The sequence below is a fragment of the Felis catus genome, chromosome A2, assembly GCF_018350175.1.
Source record: "Felis catus isolate Fca126 chromosome A2, F.catus_Fca126_mat1.0, whole genome shotgun sequence".
Classification (NCBI taxonomy): Eukaryota; Metazoa; Chordata; class Mammalia; order Carnivora; family Felidae; genus Felis; species Felis catus.
Window position 1 is genome coordinate 31,962,546 of NC_058369.1, and position 24,690 is coordinate 31,987,235.

Sequence of the window (24,690 nt, forward strand, 5' to 3'; positions counted from 1 at the left end):
CTCAATCCTAACTCAAAAATAGTTCTCTCCCCTGACCTTCTCAATCTCTCTGCTATTTAATGGCCTCTTTTTTCTCACAAAGACACAGAATTTTCCAGCGGTTCTCAACCTTTCTTTCTCTGCTTGTACTTTATGATGTTAGAATCTGAGAAGGCTCACTTGGTGGGATTTAAACACTCAAGACAAGACTAGATGGGTCAGCAAGAAGGACACAGGAATACCAACTGCAATGTAGGAAACCTGGCTTACAAGAAGCCTTTCATCTTGCTCTTTAGCACTAAGCACTGTGGAAAAAAACAGCTCGGACTTGGCTGGACATTAACAACGACGTGTGAGAACTTTTAAGAATCCTAATGCCCAGGCCACACCCTAGGCCAATTAAATCAGAATCTCCAGGGGCATGACCCAGATATGAGCATTCTAAGAACTCCCTGTGTGATTCCAATGTGCAGTCACAAAGCAGAGCTATGGCCTGTGTGGCTCTTTAGGCGAGGGCTTCGTAGGGCCAGCAGCTTTAGCTATGGTGTTTGCATTGGCCGTACCTTTGTCTTCCTTCCAGAAGCTGTACCCCTCTCTGCATTCATCAGAATACATTCTTCAACATCCAGGTAACAGTTTCGAATATACAGGGCTCCCCCGCTTTCCAAAAAACTCCCTTTATGTCCCTTTACTATTACAAAAGACCTGCACTAGTACCCGTTTGCACTAAGCGCAAGAAATCTGAAGACGAGGTTTGCATTTATGAAACGGTGATTGCTTCCTTGCTTCCCACCCTCTTGGCTTACGAAAGGTTTCACGGGAAGACTCTACTCTGAGATAACAGGGGAAACGTGTTTACCTAAGGAAGGGGGGGGGGAGCCTTCTAGAAAGACTTGTGTTTGCTATCTATGCCTGAGTAAGGGCAGCCTCGTGTGGAGCAGCTAGGACAGAGCCAAACTCTGCTCCAAAGGACTTAACAAAGGGTATGGGGCATGGTCATGGGGGAGAATCTCCTGATTGGCTGCCTGCACAGGCATTCTGGGGGAGAGGATTTCTAACGGGGATTGCCCAAGGTGTTGTTCAGTGGCTGATGTGCCCCCAACCCAAGACATAGGAATCTTAGGTGAAACCACAATATTTGCAGACGCTTGGCACGCCTGGATTCTGGAATGGGGCTGAGCTTTGTGTCAGAGCTGGCAAAGGGCCAATTCTGAGCTGGCTTCTGGTGACAAAGAGGCAGTCTACACCTGGGCTTCAGAAGTATACACTCGATCACAGCAAAACTATGCTCATCGGTCTGAATTTGTTGGACTATCGGTGCTGGGCTCATTTCTTCCGCCCCTTACCCCCTCCCCACCCATAGAGGCCTACTGGACCAAGACCTAGTTAATGCTACCAGCCAAAGCTGGCTTCTGTGCTCCAGTAAGAATCCTTCAATAGCCTCTGTGAGCACAGAGGACAATCAAATCCACAACGTTAATGAAAGAAAAAGAGCCTCGGATTCCAAAAAATGGCATGGATTTCACGTTTCCCATTTACCCTTGGCTTCTCAACAGACAAATTGCTTCAGAGGCCCAGAGCAAAGATACCATTTTAGGCAAGGCAGATTTAGTGTTTTCATTAACAGCTTCATCAAATGGATCTGAGTTTTCAAGGTTTCAACCAAATGGCTTCTCTTACTTAAATTTCCATGATGCTTTTTTTTTTTTTCCAACTAGCAGCCCCTCAAAATCAACCCTGATTTAATATCTTGATAAGACCCCTTCCAGATTCTTTCCAGCTGGGAAAGTGGCCTCTTTTGTCTAGCCCAGCAGTTCTCAACCCTGACTGCGTATGAGAATAACCTGGGGAGTTATTTCCTTTAATATGTCACGTCTGGCCCCATCCCAATCAATTAAATCTGTATTCCTGGGGTGAGACTTGACAACGGAGAGTTTTTAAAGCTCTCCAGGTGAGCTTCAAGTCTAGTCAGGGTTGGAAACCTCTAACCCATCTCTTTTTCCGCGATGTCTGTACTCATCTGCCTAGGTTCTCCTTCCGGCCGCTAACTCTCCACTACCTTCATTTTATGACTTCCCCCACCTACTCAAAGTAGGCAGATCAGCTCACCTACGGAGGTGCCAGGAGTGGGAAACACAGAGCGGGACAAGACTCGAACTTCCCGTTCTTCAAAGGTGGTACCAGTGACCAGCAGCTTTGAAATTACCTGGAAACTCATTTAAATTACATGCTCCTACTCACTCAGAATCTGCATTTAAACACAATCCGCAGCCAATCTGAATGCATGTTGGAGTTTGAGAAGCACTGTAGTGATAAGCACGTACACCGACATGCTCACGGCGGGACCGCCTTGATGCCCCTCCTTGAGGGGCCAGGCTTGGAATTACATGTTCCAAACCCTCAGTGTCCCCAGAGGTCTGACTCTGTATGAAGCCCTGTCCTAACTGCTTTCGTAGGCAAAGCTCATTTTATTCTTGCTAGAATAGCTCTGTGAGGTGGATGTGTTATTATCCCTAAAGACCAAGAAAACAAGGCTCGGAGAAGTGAAGTGACCTGTCCAAGTACGTGATAGACTTGAAATTTTGGGTAGAGGTCTGTTTGATTACCAGGTGGGTCCTCTTTACAAAGAAAGAGGTGTTGTGATGATGCTTTGCCTGGAAACTAGTGGGCCACACAAAGGAGGTGAGACAGCGTGTGTCATCCTAGCCCTTCCAGCTTTGGACTGAAATTGGCAAAACCCTCTCCCTGATGATACCAAAGAAAGAGAGACCAGTTGTCCTGCTCCAGTCCATTATTAGCAATGAATGAAAGGAACGGTGAGTGACGTGCACAGCCCCGTTGAGAACTACCTCCCCGCCTCTCCCCCCACAGCACAGTCTGGCCCCTTTCTTGGCCGAATCCTCGTGGGCGTGGAGTCATTTCCTCTTTAGCACAGAATCCGATCTCCTGAGTATTAAAACTTACACTTTTCGTTTATGTTCTCCTCTTCGAAGCCAAAAATCACCAAACCAGATGGCTCTTTCTCTGTCATGGAAAGGACATGCCCAGTTTAAAAATCATTGTGTAAAAAAAAAAAAAAAAAGAAAAAGAAATTGTCACTGAGTGTCGAACAGAACCGAACTTTCCTACCTAGCTTATCGCTGGGATCGGTATGGCCAAACCACTAAGGAAGCCACTTGCTCTCTGGCCCACGAAGCCACTTTTTTCATCTTTTGAACAGGATAATTAACACCACAGACGAGGTTAAAAACTCGATCGCGGTAGAGGCCTTCCTTGAGCTTGTAAAACGGATGAGTAGCGGGCTGAATCGTCCTCTCTTCATAAAAGTGGTTTCCAGGACGTGTGTCTGTATTAGTCAGGGCTGCCTCGCCAAAAAGCAATTCTCTATCCAAAGAGCTGTTATTTCTTGCTCACATCCCAATCCAATGCAAGTGGAACAGGAGATGGAAGGGGAAGGGGTGGAGAAAGGGGAAGGAAGAAGGTGCTCTGCTCCACCCAGACCTCAGGCTTCGGATCTCCGATCTTGGAGAACTGCAGTGTCCAATGGGGGCACTAACTAGTTTTACCCACCATTTAAACTCATCAAAAGTAAAAACTCACCTCCTCAGTTGCGCTAGCCACATTTCCAGTGCATAATTGCCACATGCGGCTAGATGCTACGCTACTGAACAGAGCCGAATAGAAGTTTCCCACTGTTCCAGAAAGTTCTTTTGGACAGCTTGCTCTAAACTTCAGAGCCCCCCACTGGGTTGTTTGTATCCTCCAGGCAAGGAAGAGGAGAGTATATGCAGGATTAATGAGGAGTGATTAACTAGGGTGTGGGGATGCTGACAAATTTTCACTTAAATCCGTCAGCAAAAATTCAAGATTTGGTCCCCTCTTACTGCAAGGAAACTGGGACATGCCTTCTAGCCTTATGCCTAGAATCAAGCACAGATATGGGTGAGCCCTCGGCAGCCTTGTCCCAAAGGCCTTATCAGATGCGCAGTATTCTATTCCTTGTAATTCTAGAAGGATGAGCCAAGCTTCTAAGAAAGACTGCCTTCCTCTTGATTGTGGCAGATGTAAATTCGTGGTGAAAACAAAACAGAACGGTAATTAAGGTGTTGATGAGGGTTGACTCTTAGGCACAAAAAATCTTTGACTACAGTTAACCACTTCGTAAAGAAAGCCTTATGACATTGATCTCCCCCGTGGCAGGCCATGTGGAAAAGTTACTGTGTTTTAATGCTCTAAACCAAGGTTGGTGGACTTTTTCTGTGAAGAGCCAAATGGTAAATATTACAGGTTGTGAGGGTCATGCAGTCTTTATCACAATGACTCAACTCTGCCAACAGGAGTGCAACAAGGATCATAGAGAAATGAGTGACTCCGTGTTGGCAAAACTGTGTACAAAAAGGCGTGGTCAAATTTGGCCTGTGGGCTTCGTTCGCTGATCTCTGGTCTTGCACCAGGTACTCTTCATTTTCCAGCAAAATCACCCTTTTCTTCTGCCTGTATCCTCCAAAAAAGGGTTGCTAAAAAGAAAAATAAAAACACCGTTGCATCCATACAACCAACGTTCCGCGTTAAGCATTTCACTGGCGTTAATTACATTTCATTTCATTCTTACAACCCTTTAAGTTAGATTTTTACGATCGCCCCCATTTTACAGATGGGGAAGCTGAGGTCCAGGGAGGTTAGGTGACATGCTCGGTGCCACAGAGGCACAGGACAGGCAAAGGGCGGAGCTGGGATCAAAGCCCGGTTTGGCCGATGCAGAGGCTGAGACTCTAAGTGCATGGTGTATGCTTCAGTCCCAATCACTGGGGCTCAGGACATACTCTTTAATATCCTCCAAGGTGGTTATCAGGGGAGTATTTATCCATAGGCGTCGCCAGACAGAGGGAATTAGAACAGGAGGTGGAAAAAGAACTTACAGACACCAACTGGTAGTTGACGGGGTTTGTTTGCGAACATCTGGAGGAAGGGGGCAGTGGGGTAAGAAAGAACTGTATAAACTATGTAGGGGTCTATAGTCTTGTGGTGGCAGATGGGGAAATCACTATTGTGATGAGCAAAGGCTTCTTAATGTGCCCAGTTTTAGCCCTCCCCCACCATATCGGAAACAGGGATTTTTGTCTTTGTTATCAGCTTCTTTTTCCAGTTCCTAGCTTTTTTTTTTTTTTTTTTTTTAATGCAAAATCAGGACATTGAGAAATAGAGAAATAGGCACAGGTGGAATGGAAAAAAAGGGAGATAGATTTTTGTTAGGCATTTCCTGGGCTCTCCTTTGTTGTGGGAAGGCTGGGTAGTGAACAAAATAGAGAAAGGGCAGCTAGAGAGGAAAACAGCCAGAGAGATAAACTATACAGTATATTGCTTAGAAATAACAGAGGTAGAAAAGCTCCCCGAAAGCTCATGTGGTCTGCTCGCACAGAGACTTGGGTTTGGGGTGGCGAATGAGAAGCTCTGATATAACAGAGAGGTTTAAGAGTTAAGAAGGGATGGGGAGACACCTAGATAGCTCAGCTGGTGAAGCGTTTGACTGTGGATTTTGGCTTAGGTCATGATCTCGTGGTTCGTGGGTTCGAACCCTGCGTGGAGCTCTTTGCTGATGGCATAAAGCCTGCTTGGTATCTTCTCTACCCCCCCCCCCCCCCGGCTTTGCTTCTCCCCATTTGTGTTCTCTCTCTGTCTCAAAATAAATAAATTTTAAAAAAACTTAAAAAAATATTTTTTTAATAAGGAAAGGGAAATACTAGGGCTTTTAAAATTTTTTTTTAAATTTTATCTTTATTTTTTTATTTTTGAGAGAGAGACAGAGCGTGAGCAGGTGAGGAGCAGAGAGAGAGAGAGAGAGAGAGAGAGAGAGAGAGAATCCGAAGCAGAATCCAGGATCTGAGCTGTCAGCACAGAGCCCAACGCGGGGCTCAAACCTATGAACTGTGAGATCATGACCTGAGCTGAAGTTGGACGCTCCAGTGACAGAGCCTCCCAGGCACCCCTAAAAATTTTTTAATGTTTATTTTTAAGAGACAGAGACAGAGCCTGAGCAGGGGAGGGGCAGAGAGAGAGGGAGACGCAGAATCCATAGCAGGCTCCAGGCTCTGAGCTGTCAGCACAGAGCCCGAAGTGGGGCTGGAACTCACACACTGCAAGATCATGACCTGAGCGGAAGTCAGATGCTTAACCAACTGAGCTACCCAGGTGCCCCAAAATGCTAGGGTTTTGAGAAATGCTACCATGAGTTATGAACTGGACCCCTTAGAATATTCTTTGAGTGAATAGTGAAAGCCTTGTTACCACTATAATTATTCCTGCTTTTGAAGATAAGACTCTACACAAAGATTGGACCACATGGGACCTTGGGATTTTTATTGGGTTACATGAGCAAAGTGACTCCATTTTTAACCTCTGAACTGGTCAGAGGAATCCAAGTTCTATGCAAAAGAGAATTATAGTAGGCATAGCTCACAAGATAGAAAATTCTACCCTGGAAGTGTTCCTGTAGCCATTTATAGTGATGTTGCAGGAAGAAACTGATGAGCCATGTAGAGAAAGGGTTCTCCAACTTGGCTGAACATCTCCAACATGGAGCTCGCCCAATCCAAAGTCCCACACTACTTCCATTCCTGTAATGGTGTGGGGACCTGACCCTGTACAAAATCTCTCCAGGGGATTGAGAGGTCTGGGAACCAATAATGTCAAGAATTGAGCATGATGACCAATAACTGACTTCTAAGTATGACATGAGAGCAATATCCCCACAGACCTCTCTTTCATAAAAGAACACCCTTAGGGATACTTAGCCAATGAGAGCACATTCTATTGAAAAGGAAGTGTCCAAAGCATCTCTGAAATAAATAAAGAGAAACAGAATGAACAAAGTCACTATGAAGTTATATCCTGCTTCTTTTTGGGTCTGCTCAGATGATACTTCAGACACATTAAGCTAGCCCACTTACTTATTTTAGTGCCTTTTATCCTTTTTAGTGCCTATGGGGAACCACCCTTTCTCTGAATTTATGCCAAAAGGATTTTTTTTTAATTTTTAAAAATATTTGTTTTTAGTTTTTTATTTATTTTAATTTTATTTTTCATTTTTTAAAATTTCTATCCAAATTAGTTAGCATATAGTGAAACAATGATTTCAGGAGGAGATTTCTTAATGCCTCTTACCCATGCAGCCCATCCCCTTCCCACAACCCCTCCAGTAACCCTCAGTTTGTTCTCCATATTTATGAATCTCTTCTGTTTTGTCCCCCTCCCTGTTGTTATATTATTTTTGTTTCCCTTCCCTTATGTTCATCTGTTTTGTCTCTTAAAGTCCTCATACGAGTCAAGTCATACGATTTTTGTCTTTCTCTGACTAATTTCACTTAGCATAATACCCTTCAGTTCCATCCACGTAGTTGCAAATGGCAAGATTTCATTCTTTTTGATTGCCGAGTAATACTCCATTGTATATACATACCACAGTTTCTTTAATGATTCATCCATCGATGGACATTTGGGCTCTTTCCATACTTTGGCTTTTGTTGATAGCGCTGCTATAAACATGGGGGTGCATGTGTCCCTTCGAAACAGCACACCTGTATCCTCTGGATAAATGCCTAGTAGTGCAATTGCTGGGTTGTAGGGTAGTTCTATTTTTAGTTTTTTGAGGAACCTCCATACTGTTTTCCAGAGTAGCTGCACCAGCTTGAATTCCCAATATTTACTTATTTTTAAGAAAGAGAGAGAAAGTGCACTAGTGGGGGAAGGGCAGAGAGAGAGACACAGAATCAGAAGCAGGCTCCAGGATCTGAGCTGTCAGCACAGAGCCCAGTGCAGGGCTCAAACTCATGAACCACAAGATCATGACCTGAGCCGAAGTCAGATGCTCAACTGACTGAACCACCCAGGCACCCCCAAAAAATATTTTTCACAGGAAAACAGAGTCAGACAAAAAAAGAGAGAAGAGGTTCTCAGCCCTGTCACAAAAATTCTTCTAGAATCCAGATAATTGTGGCTGAAAGATATATCTGGAAAATAGCAAATAAACTACATTTTTTTATAAATGTAATCCCATGTGAAAAGCTGTACGGGAGATCCTTAGGAAAAAGGCTAAGTTAGGATGGTTTTTCTGTAAACTGAGTGTGTATATTTTTAAAGGGATTATATATTTTTAAAGTTTTCCCTTGCTTGCAAAAATAATATTTATTATCGCAGAAGACATGAAACATTTAGAAAAATAGAAGAAAAAATTTAAATATGTATAATTCTATCACTGAGAGAGAGCTATTTTAAGTATTTTGGAGCATACCTTTCCAGATGAACACACACACGCACGTGCACACAAACACACACACACACACACACTCATATACACACATATGAACATATATGTACATACAATAATCTGTTTCCAAAAAATTGGAATCGAACTGTGCATAGTCCTGGTAACCATTTTTTTTTCACTTCATCTATCATGAGAATCTTCTACATTGCAAACATTTTTGCACGAAATACTTTCCAAAGGCTGCAAAGGATCCTATTAGAACTTCACTGTTGGCCACTGAGGTTGTTTCCAGTCTTTGATGTGATGATGAGTGATGCTATTTGTCCAAATCAATATTATTTTAAATCAAGACACAAAGATACAAGCAGCAATGTCAGGGAAAACAATGACATTGGTAAACACCTCATGTTTTATTTATTCTCAGACACTGAAGTTGTGTCTTGGGAATGGGTTAACTGGTTCAAGCGTACGAAGCTATTCCTCCCACGTCTGGACGGTGGCTGATGAACCGCTGTGTCAGGTGTCTCAGGTTGTAAGAGAAGGGTATCCCCTCAGGTGCCCCAGTGCCCTACCCTGTGCTCTGGTTCCTAGGCTCAGGAAACCTCTTTGTCCCTCCAATATTAATAATACTAAAGAGGCAGAAGAAAATAAAATGGATGGCTTCTGTGATGGGCTGAATTGCATCTGCCCCAAATCCATATATTAAAGCTCTAACCCCCAGTACTTCAGAATGTGGCTGTATTTGGAGACAGAATCTTTAAAGAAGCGAGGAAGGTAAAATGAGGTCGTGGGCGGGGGGGGGGGGGGGGGCACGCTAATCCAACGTGTCTGTGTCCTGATCTCCTTTTCTTACGAGGACACAGTTATATAGGACACACACGAAGACCATATGAAGATGGGGGGAGAGGACGGTCATCTACAAGCCAGGAAGAAAGACTTCAGAACAAACTGAGCCTGCTGACGCTCTGATCTTGGACTTCTAGCTTCCAGAATCAGGAGAGAATAAATTTCTGTTCTTTGAAGCCACCCAGTTAGTGGTACTTTCTTAGGGCAGTTCTAGCAAAGAAATACAGCTTCCTAACACTTCTACAGAGGAATTCTGTTCAAAGACAGCTATTTTTTCCTAAACAAAAAACAAAAAACAAACAAAAAAGATACCCCAAAATAAAAAAAAAAGCCCTTTCCCCTTTTATTCCAAGGGAGTCCAGCCCCTCGGAGCAAGGTTTAGTGTCAGAGAGATGGAACTGGAACTCGGGCTCTAGGGCTCAGGAGCTAAACCATCCTCAGTATGACTTTGATGCGTGTGAACGTCAGTAGCCTCATCTTTGAAACAGGGATCGTGATTCCTGTGACAAATAAGTCCCACCCCTTGGGAGGATTCTGAGGCACAGCAGATGGGAGGAGCCCCCAGCACAGTATGGAGGAAGCACTGGATGAACCCTTTTAGCTGGTGGCCTGTCCAAGCTCATCGACCTCCCTTCAGATAAAGTGAGTTGTGAGAAGCCATGTCGTTTTTAAAAAGACAACCACGTGTTCAGAACTTCTGCTTTAAGGCAGACTTGCTTTTGTGTAGCCCACACAATATCTTCTAAAGCTTGGAATTAGCCGTCAATATCTTAAAAATAGGAGATTCTGCACACAGATGCTGAGGTTCTGGCTTTTTGAAAAACTAGGAGATCTGGCATCACTAGACCCCACACTCCTATAGCTGTACTCAGCTGGATCCGCCCAGCAGCTGCCCAGCCTTCTGGCTCACATGGCTTCTGGGCACAGAACTCATCCATGTTGCCTGCCAGGCCCTGTAGCATTGAATTTGTAACCCAAGCCTCAATGCATAAACTAATTTTTATAAACGAGAAATGCACACACAGGGGTGCTTGGGTGACTCAGTCACTTGACCATCGGACTCCTGATTTTGGCTCAGGTCATAATCCCGGGGTCATGGGGTCGGGCCCCACGTCGGGGTCGGTGCTGAGCCTGGAGCCTGCTTAAGAGTCTCTCCCTTCCTCTCCCTCTTCCCCTGTCCCCAGCTTGTGTGCTCTCTCTCTCTCTAAAATAAAATTTAAAAAATTACACACACACACATATATATATATATATACACATACAGAAATATACATATATATGTATATGTATGTATATGTGTGGGTGTCCCTTAAGTCACATGCCTCTTGACGTCATTATTGCAACATCTTTTTCTTTTTAAAAATCTGCTTTGACTCTGAAGCGCACCTTTGATTGAATAAAACAGGACTCTAAAAACCCTATCACCACATACATCCTAGTAATGTGGATGAAACTTTACAATTCCCCTAATCTAACCCCTTATTTTACACATGTGGTCAAGCAGCTGGTTTACAGCCAAAAATATAGCTTCGGAAGGGGCCCTCGAAATTACCGAGTCTTTGTAAGTCCTCACTGTTGCCGGGAAGCTCCGAGATTGAGGAAAGGTTTTTAGGACCTGATTCAATTTTTATCAGGAAACAAAAAGAAAGAAAGAAACTCACATTTCATTAGTGCCATTAATTTTCTTTCTTTGCCGCCCCACAATCCCCCAGGTATCGTGGAAATGATCCCAGGTATTCCTAAAACAGGCTTACCTCCACCCAGCCTGTGAACCTCTGCGTTGTCTTGTATTAGTTGCTAGGTAACTGAAGAAGATTTATGCACATCTATTGTTAATTTCGAAGACAGTTTCCAGTTTTGCCATAAACAGCACTAGAAGCAGACACCACACTTGCTCAAGAGAGGCTCTTCTCACCCTCCCTGAGATGAGGCATTTCAGGGCACATCTACAAGGTCTAAAATAACCTGGTTAAGAAAAAAAAAAAAAAAAAAAAAGATAATGCTGGTAAATTCCCAGCTGTCTGCAAAACAGTTGAGCAAATGTGAGACATTTGGGCCCATCTCCAGTGCCCTCTTGTGCCAAATCCATTAGAAGTTGTATTCAAAGAGCATCATCTGTCCTCTTAGTTCGCCGGCACGAAATCTAATCTTGTGCTTCTCCTTCCCAAGCCTTCCCAGCAGCACCAAAATCCAGTCTTTGAATGGAAAACTCTATATCCCAGAAGCATCTGCAAAATTATTTCTCAGGCCAGTAGCATCATTACCTTTTTAAACGCTCTCGTTAAGCACAAGTACCGTTTATACCGGTTTGGACCACATGCACAAATTTTATTGCCACCGCCTGGGTAAGCGATGAGGAGACCCAATTTATACGATGGTCCCCCAAACCAGAGTTTTATAGAGTGATCATAATTATCATGACCCATCGCATTTCGGGAGCAGTTCCTGTTTTACTAGGACCTGCCCTGAGCATCTCACCATCGGATTCTCCAGTACAACTTCCTTTTTTTTTTTTTTTTTAACCTTTTATTTATTTTTGAGACAGAGAGAGACAGAGCATGAACGGGGGAGGGGCAGAGAGAGAGGGAGACACAGAATCGGAAGCAGGCTCCAGGCTCTGAGCCATCAGCTCAGAGCCCGACGTGGGGCTCGAACTCACGGACCGCGAGATTGTGACCTGAGCTGAAGTCAGACGCTTAACCGACTGAGCCACCCAGGCGCCCCCTCAGTACAACTTCCCAAGAGGCCTGGTCTGTGGTATCACCCATTGCTTCTGGCCCGCATGAATTCCTGACTTCCACAGTCTTCCAGATGGTGGTGGTCCAGCTTTGCCTCTTCCTAATTCATCCTCCACACAGGCTCCAGAGAGTTCGCTTTCACATCGAGACCTGAGCGTGCCAGGCAAATGTTTACATCAGCCACCGCATTTCCTGATTCACAGGACGCACGTTCACGTTCCTTAGCCCGGAAGACGAGGATCTCCATCACCTGGCCTCTGCCTTCTCCGTCTCATCCCCCTCACTGCCCCCTCACATTCTGCACCCCCACCCCCAGCACTGCCCCTGGTGGGGTTCCCTCCACACGTGCTGTTTCTTGCCCTGGGTCTTTGACTGTACCACTTACCCTGCTCCCACAGCATATATTCCCACCATCCGATTGATGCATCACCTCCTCGAGGCTCCCAGGGTGCTCTCAGTGCATCTGTGGAATTGCTTTATAATGTTCTGTTCATCTGTCTCCCTCGCTACATGTCTGAGTCTTTTCCAAGGCAGCATCTACATCCATCTCCTTCCTTGAGGTGTCCCCAGAGCCTAGCACAGTGCCTGGCCCCTCGTGAGCGTCACTTTTTTGGCGAGAAGGAGTAGAGGGGAAAGGGAGAGAGACCCTATGAGGGAAGCCATGAACACCAATGCCTGATGGATGAGGCAACCCAGGCTCCGACAGAGGTAGAGTGAGCTGAGGCAACCCACTTAGCAAATGGAAGAGCCAGATACATAGAGGGAGAAAGATGGCTGGAAATAATCTAACCTATCCTTTCATAGAATGGAAAGCGCCTCTGCTTGCTCTCTCCCAGGAATGGGGCACTCACTGCCTCTCCAGGCAGCCATGCCCACTGTCGGTCAGTCACCCCCCACGACAGCTCTTTCCTGGTTGGTGCTGAAACCAGTTTCCCTGATTCCCATCAGTCTGGTTCTACTTTTGTCTTCTGCTGCGAGACGTTTCCTCTTGTCAGAGCAGAAGTCTCAGACTTCCCCTTCTGTGGATAAATCACCCTCAAGTTGCCCACCCCCTCAATCATCATCAAAAATGCAAAAATAACCAGATTCTCAGCCTGAACAGAAGTGTTTTCCATGCACTATCTAATCCAAACCTCCCTGAAGCACAAGTTAAAAAACACGCCCGAGATCACACAGCGAGAAAGTCACAGATCAGGCTAGACCCCAAGGGGTCTAACTCCAAGTTCATGGATTTAACCACCTCACAATACTCTTGCCTGTCTGAGCCCTTCAGCTATTCGACAGTGAAAAGCTAAGCAGATTAAAGGCACATAATTCGCTCTCTTTTTTTTCTTTCCTCTAAAACCGGCTTTATGGAGACCTAGCAGATTTCTCTCCTCTGAGGATTATTTTAAAAAGTGAGTTTCTTTCTCCTCCTTCCTCCCTCCTCCCTCCCCCCAGCCCCATCTGAGGAAGAAAGATGGCTGACTGCAAATACCATGTTATTCAAGGGGTGCCGCACCAGGATGAGCCAACTCGTTAGTTTCAAAGCCTCAAATTAATCTTACATTACTGTTCTCAAAGGTTAAAGGTCATTTTTTATCTTCTTCGCTTTATCCACTGCCCGGGAAGAAATTGGATCTTTATGCAGACAGAGACCCCTCTCCCTATGGTACCAGCTGTTCATGCTTCTGTCCTTCCTCGTGAGCAGAAACTGTGCAGAGTGCTGGGATTGTTTTAGAAACCCAGAAGTGGTTGTTTTTTAGGCAGGAGAATCTTGTAAATCATGCAACACAGGAATGATTAAGAGGCCAGCCCTAAAATTGTTGAAAAAAAGCTAGAGACTTAAACACTGCTATGCCAGAAAGAAGCTGGAAGCTGGAAAGAAAAAGTCCCTTCTCTGTCCTCCAGCTTTGCAACTTCCCTCTGGTGCCTCCTAGTGGCAGAACCTAACATGGCACCGGCTGGCTGGGAGAAATGGCAGTCCCAGTCGCAGCATCACAAAATAGGGGCGGCTTCGAGAGGCTGAAAGACAACAGCTTAACACACGGCACCTGCAGTCATACCTATACCAGGGATATGTGCTGAAAATGTAAGTATTTAATTATGCTGGTGTGTGGAGGCGCTGGTGGGGTGCTAGTGATCCACATTCATGGAATGTTCTAAGCTGGGTCCTGATAGCCTTCCCAAATCATCAAAGGAGCCACCCCCACAGAGGGAGGCATGGTTCCCAGATTGGGCTGCCCCAGTTAGACTGAAATTCCTCCTGGGTAGCCCTGGCTGGATCAAAGCTGCATTGAGGAAGGGAAGAAAGCTGCATTGAACCTTGCCTGCTTGTGTTCACAGTAGCTATTGTCTCGCCCGTAACGGTGTAATCAGAGCGAATACATTGAATGGTATTTGCTTTCCTGACCTGGGCCTTCTCCTACCTTTTCTCCCAGTTCCATAAGGAGGGCTGGCGTATAAAAGAGGGTTGGGGGTGGAGTGTGGCAAGAGGGATAGGTCGCCCCTGGAATAGAGGAAATACAGCCTGCTCTTTACATCTCTAAATGCTTCTAGAAAATAGGAGCCCTGGAGAAAGCACAGGTTGCCATGCGGTGTCGGGACACGATACTGTCAAACTGAGAGAGAAATGTGCCCTTTTCCAGGGCACTGTCCATCAAAACCGTTCCGTCGATATCTCGGAGCCAAATGGCATTCCTGAAAGATTGCAGCTGCTAAACAGAGCATGGAAAAGGTCAAGGTAGAAAGGTTGGATTTGGCAGAAGAAAGCAAAATACAGCCATCACAGCCTCTAATTCAACTTAATTTTAAATTGCGTTCAGCAGGAAGTTTAATGACCCCATGAAACAGGGCAAAGGTGTTACACGTATTACATACCACGCTTCCAGTTCAGGTCAACTCTGTCTCGAAGACAGAGAGGCAGCGGGGCACGAACCCCACCGGAGATTAAAGCCCCATGAGCACAATTGAGGATGGGAGCTGGTGAGAAAGGACTGTTATAAATCAGGGGCAGGTGGGGACCCAGCAATAATTCCAGTCACTCGTTTTTACTTCCGTGTTGAGCTGGCACTGTGGGGGTAAGGGAGGGCAGGTTGCCAGTTGGCTGAAGCCACCTCACCCATTGTGGCCTAGAAAGAGAGAGGCTAGGGGCTAAGGCTTCTCAGTGTCAGGAGCATGGAAAACACTGTGCACTGGGCCTCCCTGGTGACTGGTGACTGGTCTTAGCTCCCATTGAGTTCCACCCTACCTACGCTGTCAGGTGCAGACATGAGCAAGGTTGGTTCCTGACTCTTATGGAGCCATGGGACACAGACGTAATGGGAATCATTCATTCTGCATGGTTGGCATCCCTTCCACTTTCTTCTGGTAAAAGCACCACGATCTTCCTGTAGAGAATGACCTGGTTTTCAGCACCTAACACCTTGGTTCCAGATGCCCCCCCTTTCCCCTGCATCCCAGTACTGGGAGTAGACCTAAGCCTGGCCACTTGAAACCAGTCTTAAAATTTTTGTTGCAATGGTAAGGAAGGAAAAGCTCTTTGTGCAGGTTATTGGGGAAATGGTTTGTGTATCACTCAATTATGGCCACAATAAGTCTACACAGTGGACCCGCCCCTCACCTCAGTGGCGCACAATCGTAAGCATTGATCATACCGATGGGTCTGCATGTTAGCATCTGTGTTCAGTGGGCAGTTCTGCTCTAAAAGTCTTTTGCTTCTCTGGGACCGGCAGGCTACCTGTAGCGTATTCTCATGGAGATTCCCGAAGCACTACAGAAAGGCAAATGAAACAGGTAATTCCGAAGGGCTAGGCTTCGAACGGACATACTGTCATTTCCAAACACATTCCTCTGGCCAAAATAGGCCTCACGGCCATGCCCAACATCAATGGGGTGGCAAACGTATTCCCCCTCTGGTGGGAAAAACTACCCCATTACTGGAAACGAGTATGCACGCATGCATATAAGAGAGGTAAAGAAATGGAGACATTCATGTCGTCAATCACGTGGTACAAGCCGCCTTTGCCACCTGATGGGACAAGTCTTCCCGATTAAAGCCAACAAAAAGGAGAGCAAAGGCAAGAGAGGAAGACTGACACATGATAACATTGTGGAAGCCCCTGAATCCTGCTGTGTCCTGACTTTTCAATTATATAATTGTTTAAGGCTGTTTCAATTGGGTTTCTGTCCTTTGCAACAAAGACTCCTGACCTACGGTATCAGTCAGGAAACTCGCAAAGTCTACAGAGTCAAGTCTAAATGAGAAGTGGCAAGATTCAAAGAGCAAACAAGATAGAGTGAGTGAGTTCTGGAGGCTGAGCCTCAATTGGCTGCCAGAGGCCATCGCACCTGAGTTATGGAGCCTTTTTCAAGGTGCCCTTAGAAAGCCAATCAGTATAAAGGGAGTATTGAAGGACACTGCCATTGCACTACTCTGGACCAAAGAAATATAAGGGCTCTTGTTTCTCCAGTACTGACAGAAACAGACAAAGGATACCAGAGCGGGCCATGCTGATGTTAGCCACAATGGCCCCCTCCGATGTCAGAACAACGTAAGTTCCGGAAAAGTGCCACAGGGCTTCTGGGATCTTAGGTAGTATAAAAAGTCCTTGATCTTGTGATCCTAAAAAAGAAACCAAAGATCTCCCAGGGGGAAAGGAGAATTTTGGCCTCAGAGGGTCCCAAGGACGCTAATATTTGAAGAGCCTTAGCAACAACATTAACTATAGCCATTACCATTTATTGAGAACGAACCACACGCCAAGCACCAGGGTAGGGAATCACCGTATGTTAGAACATCTAATCTTATCAGGAAACCTGGGAGGTCAGTATTTTATCACCATTTTACAAATGAGAAAGACGTTAGAGAGTTTCCATCCCCCATCTAGGGTCCTTGGGCTGAACATCTGCCCTGCCCCAGAGCCCTGGTAGTTAACAACAGCTGCGAGCCTCCCTAACTAGAATTCTTTGTTCTTTCTGACCCCGGAGCCCACAAGGACCTTTTAATTAGTACTTCCTTCCTTTCCCCTTTTTATAGCCTCCTGTTCTTTGAAATTGGGGCCCAACATCAGATTGGAGAGAAAAATATCCTCTCTGTAAAAACTTTTCTACAGTCTCGTTGTCGAGGACAGTTGTTTCCCCTGACTGGCACCCAATCTCCCTTCTCCTGGGTAAGAGCACCCAGGGTGCCTTTGAGGAATCAGCTTCCTTTGGGGAATGAGATGCCCTCATTCCAGGCAGCTGAGGTGGAACTGGCCCTGCATGCTTTCTTCCCACTCCATAGTCTTGGTTGCCAATCCCTATAATCCATGACCTTAGTCAGAGAGCCACTTAGTGTGGTGGGGCCAGAGACTACTAGGGTTTGACCTTAAGCCACTTACCTTATCATTTCTGTGCCTCAGTCTTCCCTTCTATAAAATGGAATGATAACAATAGCCCCAACTCTAAAAGGCTGTGATGAGAAAGAGTTAAAGCAATGCATATAAAGAACACTGATTCAGCCGTGACCATCACCAACCAAGGCTTGGGTGTGTGACATATGCAAACCAATGGGCATCTTTCCTAGGATTTTGTTGGAAGTACTAAAAAAAGCAGTACCTTCCTCTTTTCTCTCTCTCTTCACTTAATCCTTTCTTCTCTCTCTGGTGGGGGTGTTAGGCTGTGGGATATGGGCCCATATCTGATCTGAGTGGTCCATAGACAGGTTTTTATAAGCACTGTTTGAGAACCCGAGTCTGGCTGTGCCTGTAGTTACCCCTTCCCTGGACTTTTCAGTAGTGTGCGCCAATGACTACCTTTCGTGGGAAAAATCAGGTTTAGATGGAGTCAGAAGAGGGGATGGGGCAGGCAGAGTGAGGAGGATAAGAATTGTTGGAGTATCTTCAGACTTAAGTATCTTCTGACTTTTCTCTCCTCTCTTAACACACAAGCCACACAGAGGAGATAACTAGGACAGGGGAAGAGAAAAGCAAGTTTTATGCTATTTATTTCCTTCCTCCCTCCTCAGCGAAAGAGCACAGCCACTTTGGAACTATACATTCTGGGTAGGAATCTCAGCTTAGCCATTCCCCAGTTATAAAAACACATACAATTTTTGTAAACCCACTGATTCAACCGTATGAAATGACCACTTTTATAGGTCAAAAAATGGTTGAATATTAACAATTTCACATTGTTCAAACTAACAGTTCCCACCTTATGGGGTATGGTTAGGATTAAATGAGGTAATGCACGTGCACACCTTATCATAATGCCTGGCACCAAGATAATGGCTGTCAACTGCTGCTACTACTATGATGGTGGTGGAAGTGATGAAGATGGTGATGGTGGTGCTGTTGGAAGTGGTGATGAAGATGGTGGTGATGCTGATGGTGGTGGTGGTGATGAAGATGGTGATGGTGGTGATGAAGATGGTGATGGTGGTGATGAAGATGGTGATGGTGATGATGAAGATGGTGATGGTGGTGCTGAGGGTGGTGGTGATGAAGGTGATGATGGTGGTGATGAAGATGGTGATGGTGGTGGTGATGAAGATGGTGATGGTGGTGCTGTTGGAAGTGGTGATGAAGATGGTGGTGATGGTGGTGGTGGTGAAGATGGTGATTGTGGTGGTGATGGAGATGGTTGATGGAGATGATAGTGGTGGTGGTGATGAAGATGGTGATGGTGATGCTGTTGAAAGTGGTGATGCTGATGGTGGTGATGCTGATGGTGGTGGTGATGGTGGTGTTGATGGAGGTGGTAATGAAGATGGTGGTGGTGGTGGTGATGATAGTGGTGGTGGTGATTAAGACAGTGATGGTGATGTTGCTGATGGTGGTGGTGAGGAAGATGGTGGTGGTCATGATGAAGATAGTGATGGTGGTGCTGATGGAGGTGGTGATGGTGGTGCTTATGGAGGTGGTGATGAGATGGTGGTGATGCTGAGGGTGGTGGTGACGAAGATGGTGATAGTGCTGCTGATGGTGGTGCTGGTGATGAAGATGGTGATGGTGGTGCTGATGGAGGTGGTGCTGATGGTGGTGGGATTAAGATGGTGATGGTGGTGGTGATGAAGAAGGTGGTGGTAGTGATGATGAGGATAGTGATGATGATAATGATGGTGGTCATGGGAATGGTGAAGAAACAGTCACAAATCAAAGGGAATAGAAAGAGCAGCAGTTTTCAGGCTTGACTGACATTTCTGCTTATTTCCCCCTAAATCTTATACGTTGGGTCTTGGCTGCTTTTGTCTCCACCAACTCAGGGAGGCCAATGGTTCACAAAAGTAAACCAGGAATCTTCAGGCCTCAGTGGCTCCTCTGTGTTGAAAAACTCCTCTGGGGTCCCAGGTTGTACAAAGTTCTGCTCTCCAGAGAGGGAGAGGAGGGGAGGGACGCAGGGTGTGACAGTCCCAGAATTGCTGCTCGTATTTTTAAACATCTTGACGTCAGTAAAACAGTTTCTAATTCAACCGAGGCATTTGTATAGATCATGGTTTCTCCACCCATCAGCCAGTTATTTTGGTTAAAACAGAGCATTTGTTCTCTGAAAGGTGACAAATTGATGCCACCAACTTATTCAGTCTATTCCTCCCTGCCTGGAGCTTCGGGATGCGTTCTTTCCTGAATCCAAACGCTCTCACCTCCTTCCCTACCTGATTTACTCCTACAGAGCTCTCAGCCTCAGTGTGACCTTGTGACATCTTTTAGACACCCAAATCCATCACCCGTTCTATTGTGTGACCTCAGATGACTTGGCACTTTTCTTTCACACCACATATGGCAATGTCACTTGTCCTGTCATCTGTGTAACTCTCTGTTGAACACTGTCTTCCCCATTGGATTCCAAGATCAAGGTAACAGGTACTGACTGGATCTACTTTATTTCCACTATTCCCAAGACCTAGCCTGAGGGAGGGCAAGTGGTTGGTAATGAAAAATACATGTTAAATTAAGAATTGATCACTCATATGGAAACCAATTTGACAATAAATTTCATATACTTAAATGAAATTAAATGATTGAGCAAAAAAAAAAAGAATTGATCATTCAATAATTCATAATACTCAATTGAATACATTTATGAATTAGTGACAGAGGCTTGGACCTTTGCCATGGGAAATACTATGAGTTTCTTTTAAAAAAATTTTTTTTCAATGTTTTTTATTTATTTTTGGGACAGAGAGAGACAGAGCATGAACGGGGGAGGGGCAGAGAGAGAGGGAGACACAGAATCGGAAACAGACTCCAGGCTCCGAGCCATCAGCCCAGAGCCTGACGCGGGGCTCGAACTCACGGACTGCGAGATCGTGACCTGGCTGAAGTCAGACGCTTAACCGACTGCGCCAACCAGGCGCCCCAATACTATGAGTTTCAAATGGGGGGGCGTAAAGGGATCACAGCCATGATGCAAACCTAGTCCACCAGATGAGGGGACACCAAGACGACGGACACACCCTTTGACTTTGAGAATATTCCAACTCATTGTGAAACCTGGGACAGGTGGTCCTCCACATGCTAAGAGAGGCTATAGGAACCAGTCTTGATTTTAGGCGTGACTAGCAGGCTGGAATGAACAATGAAAATGCAGAATGGAAGGAATTCTACGTTAGAATTGGGGTAAGGGACACTTATCCATCACCCTGAGATTGCACAATCAATCACAAGTCCTTGGGTCGGCCGTGGCTAGCGGGAGGGCCGGGGTTCACATCTGAGTTTGCACGAGTGACCAAAGACCACAGCAGTTACAGACAGGGAACATTTCAGTTAGTTTTCACTAACCAATCAAACAGCAATTCATCTGCTGGCCATGGCATCTCCCCAGCTCGACAGAGAGGCTTCTAATGTCAGAACCTGAACCTTATTTCACCTTTCAATTTCTGTTACATAGAACAAATGTCTTTGGATGAACAAACACATGATGTCCATTACTGCCACGTGGCCTCTCTCCCTCAAGAAAACGAAGTACCACCCAAATCCGCCAATCGAGAAAATTTCCACTCCATGAAATCTCCATGGTCACGAAACAAATACTTGTTGAGTACTTACAATGTACTAGACGGCATCTCACACTTTGAGAGGCACATAGGGACAATGGCCTCAAAGAGCTTAATTACCCGATTAGGAAGTATCCTAGTAAAAGCTCGTCTAGACCCGCATAACAAAAACCTCACTCAATTTAACTCAAGTAAGAAAAAGAAAGAAAGAAAGAGAGAGAGAGAGAGGAAAGAAAGAAAGAAAGAAAGAAAGAAAGAAAGAAAGAAAGAAAGAAAGAAAGAAAGAAAGAAAGAAAGAAAGAGAAAAGAAAGAAAACAAAAGGAAAATAGGTTGTGGAATGAAGAATGGGAGACAGAGTTTAGTGAGGTGTCATGGGCACAGAACTGGAGACACAGGAACAGAGGCCACCACACTGTCCCACTTAGGCTTTTTCATCTGCTTCCTTATCGTGCACGTGACCCAAGCTGGTGGCCAGTCTCAACGTGACATGATGACCTATCCTATCCTAACTGATTCATCATGTCTGGGGAAGGTAAAGGATAGATCACATGATTTGATGCCTACTTGGGTTACATGCAGGTTGCCCAAGAAGGTGTGGCAATGACTGACCTTTCAAATCCAGGTTAAAGGGATCCACAGACACAAAAGGGTAATAGAGCAAAGGACAAGCAGCAGAAGGCATAGAAGTCCAGGAAGAAAGTAATAATGGTGGCTGTGCTCTGTAGAAAAGGAAACAAAATAGGGGGGAAGGTCCCGAACTCTAAACCTTAGTAATACTAAAGGATTCCAAACCTTCTCTTCAAAGAGCCAAGGCTCTGCTTGTTCCCACTGCCAGAATGTCCCAGATGGTTTTGTTAGCAAGCCCAAGCCCTCCAGCTTCTTGGAGGTGGTATTTCAGAGAATTTGCTTCAATTTTGTTATTTAATGTTTATTTAATTTTGAGAGAGAGAGAGTGTGTGTGTGAGAGTGAGAGCAGGGGAGAGGCAGAGAGAGAGGGAGACACAGAATCCGAAGCAGGTTCCAGGCTCTGAGCCGCCCGCACAGAGCCCGACGCGGGGCTCAAACTCACGAACCGCGAGATTGGACACTTAAGCAACTGAGCCACCCAGGTGCCCCTCAGGGCAGTTGCTTTAAATCGTCTCCGTAGCATCATCGGCCCCCACGACATTGGGCTCCAGACAAGAGATGCCTGGCCTTTGAGGCATCCGCAGAGGCATGAACACAGACACAGCCCCAGAAATTAACAATAACATCTAATACTCATCTTGAACTTGGTAGGTTCCAGATAAACTTCTAGGTCCTTACACATATTAATCGTCTTCAGACCATTCCATTTGAGCTTCAAACATTGAGCTCCTACCACTTACGAGGCAGTTTGCTAGAACTTGTTAAGAGCCACCTACATGTTCTGCCCATTCTACCCTAAATGTTTCTTCTTGCTTGTTTCAAAAAGTAACTGAACATGTCTAGGGTTGGATTGAGAGTGTGAGCTTCAGAGTTAAGGAGCAAGTAAAGTTGGATCCTAGTCCTGGCACTTACTGCTGAGAGACTTGGGCTGGGGTTCCTATGCTCTCTGAGCCTTAGTTTTTCTCATCTGTAAAATGGAGCAATAACAGTACCAACTTCATATAGTGTTCAGAGAGGAAAAATTAGAAAACATATGGTAAGCTCTCCATTCGATCCCTTGCAGAATAAGCATAATCAACATTGGCAATTTGCTTTGCTATTAAGAAATTCATGGCGGAAAGTTACTGAATACCGAGATGGATTCAGGAAAGAGAGTGCAACTGAGGCGGGTGCCTGACAAGAGCAGGGCAGTATAGAGACAGGGAATGAACATGGGAAATCATTTTTCATTATTATCTGCAGGTGAATACAGGGTAGGGTCAGATACCTTTTATCTTCTGTTGCTTACTTTAAAAGACAAAAGGTGAGTCTTGTGTTCACTGAATATTTAATACACTGCATTATTCCTTCGAGGAGCTTTTTCCTTGGGTATTTGTGACATGCTCCCCACCAACCAAGTTCTAGGACTATGTGAGCGTGGGGTAGGGAAGAGCGTATTGACCAGCACGCAGAAGACAGGGGTCCAGTCCTTTCCCTAGGCCTCATGTCCCCTCATGAGCTTGGACGTATAAAATGGATGCAATCTAAGATCTTTCTAGCATGAATTCTATGAACATAGCATCCTAGGGAAATTGTTTTCCCTTAATTTTCTCAAGATCAACAAATTACAATGAAAACTTACAGTCCGTAAGTTGAAATGAAATAAATTAGCCTCTACTATATTGAGAAGTAATTTTCAATCATTTATCCTACAAGGACATCAGTTAATTTCCTACTCCCCGGTAGGAACGAAAGATGAACTATGTCCATTGAGCTATTCAGTTAGTCTTTGTCATCAAGAGCAGGGGGCCCAGAAAAACAGAACTGCGAGGAACCAAGGAGAAAAACACTCAACAACGCTACCTCTTTTTCATGTGTACCTACGTACGCAGAAAAACACAAACGGGAAAGTTCTAGACAGATACACCCCAAACTTGTAACCTCCAGTAAGGAGGGTCAGGATCATGATGAGGAGTAATGGTCCAAGGGAACCGTGGCTTTGTCTGTGACACGTGAAGTTTTTTAAAGGAGATTCTATTCATATCTGATTTAGGTAATTAAAGTTTAATTGTTTAAATAGGAAAACTGCCTTAGAGCCTGTTTCTCCAGGGAACTGCAAGAAAGAACAGGTTTGCAGGCTGATTTCCCTGGGACCAGGTCAGGGTTCAGCACTACCGGCCACTTTGCCCCTATCCCCACCCCGTGATCCCAGAATTTAAGAGGTGGCTGGGTCAACTTAATTAGTAACTGAACTGAAAAGGTAATTTTCTGGAGACTGACTACTGATTTTGACATTGATGTCAATATGTAGATTTCTTTTCTTTCTTTTTTTTTTTTTTTTTTTTTTTTTAAAAGAAAGCTTCTGGCTGTGTTTTCCCCAGTATTGTTAAAGCAAAATTCAATGGGAAGACACATGTGCATAACTGCTATTCTGGGGGACTCTTGAGAAAATAAAAGTATGAAATAAACAGAGCATCAAGAAAATGCGTTCGGCAGTGGAGGTGCTATCACTGCATCCTCGACTCTTTCTCTGTGAATTACACACACACACACACACACACACACACACACACACACACACACACACCCCTCTTAGCTAATCTCTTTCCTCCAATTCTCAGGAGAGTAGAGGTGAAAAATCACATAATCAACACCTAAAAATTGTCAATGGATCAGAAATGTCACGGAGAATGTATAGCCTAAGTCTCGGAGCTAACCGCTGGTCTCCACTACTTTCTCTACAATCCTGATGAAATCCACTGCAAAACCACAGATACTTACAGAGTCTTCCCGTGTAAAGCGCTTTGTACTTTTCTGTTCTGCCAGCCTCTTAGAACTTGTATCAAATTCTCCCTCCTGCTGGGCCCATCTCCTCTGTAAGAAAAGATTCCCGGCCTCTAGGCCTCCCTCTGAGGCACTCTGAATATCCAAGGCTTCACAGAAGCTACTAAAAATAATAATACAATTTCAGGCACCTTTTTGCTATTCTTTGCCAGTAACCGTGGGGAAGAAGCAAACTATAAATAAGAATTAGGTAACAATTTGTTCTCAGACCAAACTGGGCCCGTGGAAATGAAGGATTTCTATAAAGACCAGGAATCAAAAGGTCACCCCAGGATCATGGGTAGTGATGGGGGAGCGGGAACTTATCTGCCATCTGGAAGGGCAAGGAAGAGGGTCTTTAGGAACCTGAGAAACTGGAGGTTATAGGGTGGCCTGGGCATTATAATAGTCACAGTCAGTAGATACAGAGGAGACTCAGACTGCACAGATCTTGTTCTTAAGATTTTGCTTAATTCTA

At 45.1% G+C, this 24,690-nt stretch overlaps 2 long non-coding RNA genes across 2 annotated transcripts in view; one reads left to right on the plus strand and one right to left on the minus strand.

The window, feature by feature from the left end:
* Nucleotides 1-492: 492 nt before the first annotated feature.
* Nucleotides 493-4,531, plus strand: LOC123383739. Its single transcript, XR_006593876.1, has 2 exons — nt 493-608; nt 4,317-4,531. It is a non-coding gene; the product is annotated as an uncharacterized LOC123383739 (long non-coding RNA).
* The window catches only part of LOC123383735, a 46,899-nt gene continuing 22,806 nt past the window's right edge, over nt 598-24,690 (minus strand). The window contains exons 2-4 of the long non-coding RNA XR_006593871.1: nt 10,843-11,053; nt 3,109-4,496; nt 598-3,003 (exon numbers count right to left, since the gene is read on the minus strand). This is a non-coding gene — a long non-coding RNA (uncharacterized LOC123383735). The remainder of the gene's footprint in view (nt 3,004-3,108; nt 4,497-10,842; nt 11,054-24,690) is intronic.